This window comes from Haemorhous mexicanus, chromosome 2, assembly GCF_027477595.1.
Source record: "Haemorhous mexicanus isolate bHaeMex1 chromosome 2, bHaeMex1.pri, whole genome shotgun sequence".
Classification (NCBI taxonomy): domain Eukaryota; kingdom Metazoa; phylum Chordata; class Aves; order Passeriformes; family Fringillidae; genus Haemorhous; species Haemorhous mexicanus.
The window spans coordinates 61,679,562-61,688,153 of NC_082342.1; positions in this window are offsets into that span (position 1 = coordinate 61,679,562).

Sequence of the window (8,592 nt, forward strand, 5' to 3'; positions counted from 1 at the left end):
ACAAGAATCACAACACAAATCTTGCTTCTCAATGCATCAAAGCTCTTCAGTGAATGTCCCTCCTTCCATCATCCTTCTTGGCTTCAGACAGCCAAATCCTATAGCACGGGTCCCAGGGAGAAGCAGACTTTCATCTAAATTAAAGTCTGTGTTTTTTCTATGAGCCAGCAACTATCGGTACCAGGATGCAGAAAAACATCCCAACACCCAAACCCTTTGAACAGGGCATGAAAGACATTCTGTTTGAGAAATCAATGGAAAAACAGATGCCTAAATGGGTGCAAAGCAGTGTTGCTGCTATTAATGATGCAATGATTAATGATTCCAAGTATTTGGGATACAGTTAACCCTTTTCATAGACTCATCTAGGCATATAAATAGAACTTGTATGATTTGACTTCCTCCTATGCCACACAAATAGCCTATTTTACATTGGGTTACAACAGATTCAGGGACAAACAAGGCACTGACATGCAGAACTTTGCAGAACCTCCCTTAGCATTAAAATAGGCAAAACATCCCTTCCCCCCTCTCCCAAACCTGCTAGGCTAATGGCAAAAAAAAAAAAAAAAAAAAAAAATAAAATAGCACCATAGCTTCAAGAAGCCTCAGAAACCCTGCTCTGGTTGTTGCAATCTTTCTGTTGGCCTTCGAAGGAGTGAAGCAGCCCTTTCACATGTCTTCTGTGGGAGTGTGAAGAATTCGAGCCCTACCAGCCTATTTTAAGTCCTGTGTCTTTGAGAGAGAGGAAACTTTTTGGAGTTGGGAAGGAGAGCTGTGGGCTTTGCCCTGACCTGGTGTTCTCTACCTAATGAAATTGAATGGGCCTTCTTACTGCAGAAGCTGTAAAATGGTTTCCCTCCCCACCACTATTTTCATAAGCTGGTTGTTTACTATGAGATCAAACATGTTGCTTATTTGTGTCATACTATCTCAGCTCCAACTCCTTTGAAGGTTTACAAAGGTTATCCGCAGTAGTCTGTAGCCTCCACTTTCTTCAGGAGCCTGAGTAATCTGCAGTTACAGGGATAAGACGCCTGATAATTCTCCCACCAAAAAGACAGGGTAAAAGCATGCAGAGCCTGCCTAGTGCTGATAGCAATTTTACACGTTGAATCGTTGAAGCTGAGGAAGCTGCAGCTGCCAAAAAAATGGGAACATTTTTAAATTAAGACACCACACAGACCCAGGAAAATTCTCACTTAGCAAATGAAATGAGGACAAATAGCAAAAGAGAGGTACTTCATCGCTGATTTTAGCAGCTAACTTTCCCTCAAGAGTGCATCAGGCTTCTTTTTTATTTTCTAATCTACTCTCCTGCTGGGTGTAGAAGGGGGAGAGGTGCAAGACCTCAATCATCCATTCAAATCTGGTTCACACCATAGGTGTGCATGGGAAGATCAGTCCCATCACTCCGACCCTTGTTTTGCCATAAAAAGGCAAGATTTCAGCACTCTTCCCCTTCTGTACTCAGGCAGAGCGGCGTCTCCTTTCACACTTCCTCCTGCTTCCATGTAGCTGGTGCTTTTGAATTCTCCAGAGCACAGTATATGACTGAGCTGCTGAGAGTTATCACAGGGGACTGGTACTGCAGTGTAAAAGTGGCCGAGGCATGCAGTTATTCAGCTATATTTATCCGGATGGGAAGGGAAGTGGAAGCAATGAGGAGAGGTATGTTGGCAGAACTGAGCAGCAGGAAGGACACGACATTTCAAAGGAGGCAAAATGCAAATGAGAACCTACTGAAGGCTAGTTAGAGAGAAGGGAAAACAGGACTGAACAGAGAAGGAGTGCATGTATCCAACAGAGACAGTACTGTGGTGCTGTGCTCTGTGCTTCTGCATAGCTTTCCCATCAACAAAGAATTGAAAAGAGTATGTAGGTTTCTTTTTCACATACAGCTTTCTAATTCACTCAACCATACTATTCCTTTCCACCTCAAGTAAAGAAGAGAGTACAAGAAGACCAAAATAAATAAGAAAATAAGAAAGACACACTCTTTCACACTCTAAGGATCGTCAGATGAAATGTATCATTTCTGCAGCTCCATAGAAGGCAATGAAGCTGAAATAACTTCTTCATGCATGGATTACAGTATTGAGTAGTGATTTTTCGGCATCCATAAAATGCAGTGTAAATAGTTTGTGCTTAGTCCTAAGGGTGAGGTGCATTGTTTGTTTACTTCTATTAGATCATGGTTATTCTGAAAACTCAAGGAAATATATTGAAAATTTTAGTACAAATGAGGGAATAATTTTGGGGAAAAAAAAAGTGGAAAAGATTTGCAGAGTGATAAAATGAAAGTTTAAAATTACCTCCATCTGAAGAAAACAGGAAAAATAGTTTAGAAATACACAGTAGAATTGTGCAAGCTCAGGCAGTACAGGAAGAACAAAAAAAAGTTATTATACCCATTTTTATTTGTTCAAGACAGGAGTAAATCAGAGAGACATGAAAGGCAGAAGAGACGTCATGCCAGACAAGTTTCTGATAGATAATGGGCAATCCAAACTTGCTATCTTGTTTTCTTTCTTAGCTTATGTCTAACATCCATCTGCTAGGTTTTCCTGTACATCACACCTACATGGACTCAGTTCTTAGATTTTCTTCCTGAAGGAATAAAAAAAGTTCATTGGGGTGGAGGACAAATGAAAGCCAGTAATCTTTAATATGGAACAGACTTCATATTCAGGTTGTTTCATACAAAGTATCCAAAACAAAAAAAATGAAAAAAATCGGATTAGCAGGATAGAAACATAAACATTGAACACAATAATAACAGATTTAAATTAAACACAAGTGCATAAGGAGGCTAAACCTTTCAGTCACAATCTGTTGCGTTAGTGTAGATACACAGACTGATAAATTCTGTGGTGTCTGGTTCTTAAGGAATAAACGTCACTTTGTGTCCTCTGACAGCATCTGAAGTCAATAAATCCATCTGCTGCCTTTCACGCATGTAGAATGCGTTTTCATCCCCTTCAAGCTATGTTTGTTGGCCAGCTTGCTATAAATAAATGACCTGCACATCAAATTCATATCCTTGAATTTCAGCCACTAATTTAAGTATGCATATTGCAGTTTCTCCCAGGTACAGGAGGAAAGGGGAGCACAAACAGTAGTAGTCCTAAGGTGCTTCCCTTGCCATTATAGGTTGTCAAATGCGATTTTAAATTATTTGACAAATGATAAATAAAGACTGTAGGAGGATACAGTATGGGTAAATGAAGGTGGCATAGAAGGTAATCTTATGCCCCAATGAGTTGCAGCTGGACCAATTACTAAAGATTAGAAGCAGGCCTGATCTTAGCAGGCCACACCTGTAGCCAATAAGAGCAAGTGGTATAAAAGAGTGGATTGGCAGGATCTGGAGTCAGATGACTGCTGTAGGGACCAGGAACAGGCAGTGCTTAGAGCTGCCTGCAGGAAGTATCAAGGAGGTATGAACCTCTGGCGATATGAAGTTCTTGCACTATAATGACATTAGAACACATGCTATCTAAAACAACAAAAGACAGCAGGTAATTTCAACAAGAGCAGTCTATTTTAATTTCTTTTTCATGATACCTTCTCTCAGAGTTCTTGGTAGCACCTCTGTAGACTGAGGGAAATATGGAGAATAACATACTTCTTCTTCCATTAAATTAATGCAACACCTTTATTTCATAAGAGCATGTTAGCTTGTTAAAACTCATCATCATCACACTACACAATAAAACACTTCTTGATGCAGCACAGTACTGTGTTGTCACCCAGCTCACCTAGAAGACAAATTCCATATAAACTCTTTTGTACCTTTTCTTGCTTTGCCTCATCAAAGTTTCCCTTTAAAGATAATACCTGTGAGATGTTAATTGACATATTGTTTCAAAAAATTCTGAAGAAACCTCTTCCATTGAATCAGTCTGAACATACTAAACTATTTTTTTATTATTACCTGTTTGCTTTTTTTCTTTTGATACAAATCATATTTTCTCCCTTTTTTATCTCAGGGAAACTTGAATTTCATTCCAATTTTGAAAAAATTGAAGCCAACCAGATGTCAATAAAGAATGTCCCATCTCATTAAAGACCAAAACTAAGCAGAATTTGTGGTCTTTAATATTTCTCCCTCATGTAATAAGGTTGCTTTTCATCACTTGATGTGAGCATGATTTCCTTTTTAGAATAATGCTATTGCTAAGACACCCACACAACTCCCCTCTTGACTTGCTAAATTTCTAACTTATGTTTTATATCAGGTTGTTTGGCATAGAATCAGACTGTGGAGAGAATATTTTTAAGAGGAAAAAGTGGTCTTCTCAATCAGAAGTACAAGGGCAGTCTGGGTAGACTTGTGCTGCATGACTGAAGTTTTGTCTCTTTGTTTGCATTTTTGGTGAGAACTGAAATATCCTCCACAAGAAATTGTGGATCTCAAGGGAGAAGAGAAGGGAAGAGACTGCAAGCTACTATTCACCAGGATGTTACAAAAATAACTTTCATGTGTTAAGTGGTACGGTGTAGGTGGTGCAATTTGGCATTATCTCGCATTACTACTCGTCTATCACCACACTTTTAAAAACTATCCCTGCCCTTGTCATGGTGTTCACACACAAAGTGATTTCACTTTTTAGTTTCCTGCAAAACAAATCCAGATTTCAAAACAATAGAAGCAGCAGGAGGATTGGACTAACTAATCTTTACAAAATTTGTATACTTTATATATATACATATAAAATGGGATTTCCAAGTTTTTATTTCATAGACACTGATAGAGAATTTCCTATTTTAATAACCTAAAGAATGGATTTGCAAATCTTTACAACAAGGATTTCAAGAAAAGGTAGTAATACAGAACTGAATTTGGAGGTTTAAATTAGATTATTCACAGAATTGGCTATTTTACAAGCTACTCCAGAAAGCAGTAGGCAAAAAGCTCTCATGGAACTTTGTCCTTCCATGACTGGTGTAGCAATATGGGCTCTGGTTACCCAAGCAACTGATCAACAACTGCACCTTGGCTGTAAATGAAATGTTGGGAAGAGATTAAAAAAAGGAAACAGGAAGCAGGGAGATAATTTGAATAGAAAAAAAAAGCCTAGGATCATGAGCAGGCAAGTAGTTTTAGTTTTTCATCAGTACAAGAAAAAGGACTGTATTCTTACAACATGACAGTATAAAGTGGCCTTTAAAGAGATGCCAAGAGAGTTTCAAAGCCCTTACCTATTGAGCCTTACTGAAAATAGCAGTTTCAAGTTATGAAGAGAATATTTTATACAAAACAAAACATGCAGACATTATCCTCTTCTGGCAGTCGGGAAGCTTTTAACCTGAGAAAGTCTAGATTGGTTATCTAGGGCACAGCATACTACTGTGAAAATATAGAGTATTTATTTTAACACTACTGGATAGCACTGGAGTAAAACCTAGGGGTTTTCAACCTTATAATAGTGACTCTCTGATTCAAAAAGACTGGATATACACAATACATTTACTTGAATGTTGTCAAAGGTACAAAGGTTAGGGATACAATTCTATTCTCATTTTACATTCTATTTTGTTTCCAGGGCACAAAGTCTGGATTGATTCTTTTTTTAAACCCTTTTACAGCAGTAAAGTCCATGGGAAACTGTTTTTTACCTTCCACAGTAGAGATCCTCTCACCACTAGGGCTGAGAGATGTAATCCTAGGAAGAGCAAGGTCAGTATGAATCCAACTCCCCAGCACTCCAAGGAGACTAGAGTGGGAAACAAGATAATAACTGAGCAGGTGTGCTGCTTGTGCTGGAGGGTCATGCAGGATGGGAGGCTGGTGAGGGGCTTGGAAGCCCTGTGAGGAATGACTGAGGGCACTGGGGTTGTTTAGCCTGGAGAAAAGGAGACTCAGGGGTGACTTTATCACTCTTTTCAACTTCCTGTAAGGTGGCTGTAGTCAGGTGGGGGTTGGTCTCTCTCTCCAGGCAGCAACTGACAGAATGAGAGGACACGGTCTCAAGCTGTGCCAAGGGAAATATAGGCTGGGTATTAGGAAAAAAATTTTCACAGAAAGAGTCATAAAGTTCTGGAATGGCCTGCCCGGGGAGGTGATGGAGTCACCATCCTTGGATGTGTTCAAAAAAAGCCTGGCTATGGCACTTGGTGCCATAGTTTAGTTGAGGTGTTAGGGCATAGGTTAGACTCGGTGATCTTTAAGGTCCCTTCTAACCTAGTCATTCTGTGACTTCTGTGATTTCTATGAATTTTGTGAATTCTATGAACTGCAAGTAGTGTGGGATGAAGTCTTTAAACTAAAAGCTCACAGAGCAAGTGCAGATATGTGTGCATATTCTATAAGGCATCTGATCCATACCTCCTGGCATGGTAACTGAGAAGTTAGAACAATAAAAAATTAAGATAATAATCAGGGGTTTAAAACTCCACTGATTGAAAGGTGCCTTATCTTTAAAGGGTAGCTTCAGGTCCTAAAGGGATTTGCTGTTATTCTCAAATATCATCACAAATTCCAAAGCAAGCAAGCATACTGTGTTATAACTGTTTTCAGATGACATAAATTTTGCAGGAATGGCAAATACTGCAGAATACAGGTGAGTGAGCCCTCTCAGCTATTTGATAAGCTAACTATGAAAGTTTCAGGGCAGCCATGTGCTAAACAATACTTTGAAGAAAGATGGAAAGCAACTGAGGTCATGGAAGCTAGAGACTCAACATATGCTCTCAGCCTGATCCTCTTAGTAAGGCTGGACACAATCTTTGCTGTATAATAGGAAACTGTATCATCTCTGACACTCGTGCAGCACTCACTACAATATAGCAGCCAGCATTGACGCTGTCCTGAACACTGAATGTCCACTAGACTCACAAAAAAATAATCAAAAGGTTACAAAACAATCAGAATTATTTGTTCCACCATTGAAGTTAGCCTTTATTTCTGCTCATTGGAATTCCTGGCACATTTCTGTGTAGGAAGAAAGACTCCTCTTCAACTAAATCACTATTCCATGTACTGAGAATTAGAAATTGGGATCAAGATACATCAAACTTTTTGTTAGGCAACACTTTAAGAAGATTGAGCGCACTGTGTTATTATTTTACAGTAATGCCTGTTTTTTAGTCTCTTGACTAATATAGGCTCCTGCTATATAGTGGTTTTTTTTTTTTTTGGGGGGGGGGGGTTTTCCCCCTTGTGGGAGGTAGAAGGACCAAGGGGCTCTTTTCTGATAATTTTGTTTTGGTTACAGTTAATGCAAAAGGATCTCCTTGTGTCCCTCTGTGACAAAAAGGTGGGGCCTGTTCCTGAAATTAGTGCTTGTGTGTTTCTTTCCACTTTCATTAATCCAATTATTTTAGTGTGTGTACTTGCAGGCACGTAACCTCAGACTAAGGATTGTCCTGTGAAGGTTTTTGCACAAATTTGACCTGATGCACTGCAAATTCAGAGACAAGAGTTTCCTGCTGAGTATCACTAACCAATTGTCAATTCTTCGATCCAAGACTTCCCATTGTCTCTCTGTAGAACCTAGAATGCTGTTGCAAATCTGATATTAACATTAAAAAGCTGACAATGCCTCAAAGTTAGCCTTGTCCCTTCTGTGAAGATTAGTTCAGAAGTTTTCTTGGGGTTTGGGGGGGGTTTGTTTTCAAACTAAGCACTGAAGGCAAAACTCTCTTCCTTTAAGGAACCCAAAACATGGACCAGACTTCTGCAGATTGTCTGCTCTGAAACTGAGGAAACCTCAGTGCACACACACAAAGTATTGTCAGCTGAGAGCTTGTTTGCAGGATCGTCTGTCCTTTTTAACTCCACTTAATTCTATCACTAAAATAAGGACAACTGGGTCTATTTTTGGGTTTAAATGTAATTTATTATGTAATTGTTGCTCGGTAAATGAGTTTACGTGGGATACAATAATACAGAATTTCAACTGTACTTTAAAGGCTGTCTTGCAAATCACTGTCATGTTTCTACTCGTTTAGGATCAGTGCTGTCAAATATTAACAATATACAGGAAACATGTCCTCCTTTTTCAGGAAATGCTTGTATCATTGAGTCAGTAAAACTTTTTCAGCTTAAGAGAATCAGATTTAAATACCACTTAGAGACATGCCTAACATTTATAAAAACAATAAATATTAGTGGCATATTAAGTGTTTGCTTAAATTCAGAAGCTAACAAATTAACTGCCTCTGTGTTAGTCTTTTTCTTTCCATATACAACATGATATAACAGTTTGATGAAAAATTTGCTATTAAACATTTCTGAAAATATTTTCAGGACATGTATGTTCTGTACAATACAGCAGTTTTGGGTCTTGTGCAATACTGCACATAATATATATCTGTATGTTCTTTGTATATTATGGATGTGCACTCCTTGACAGCGGAGGGAGAAAAAACAACAAATAAAGCTTCTGAAGATAAACAGCATTATTTAATTTTCACCAGCAGAGATCATATTATCTAGTTTTGAATCTTAAACCACTTTATTTAAAATTTAAATTTATTTAAACTGAAAATATATGTGGTATCACTAAACTGATGAAACTTCTGACAGTAACCCTATATCTCCAATTGTCCCCTTTTCCTGCCTTGTAACTAGAGACAGGCTATAGG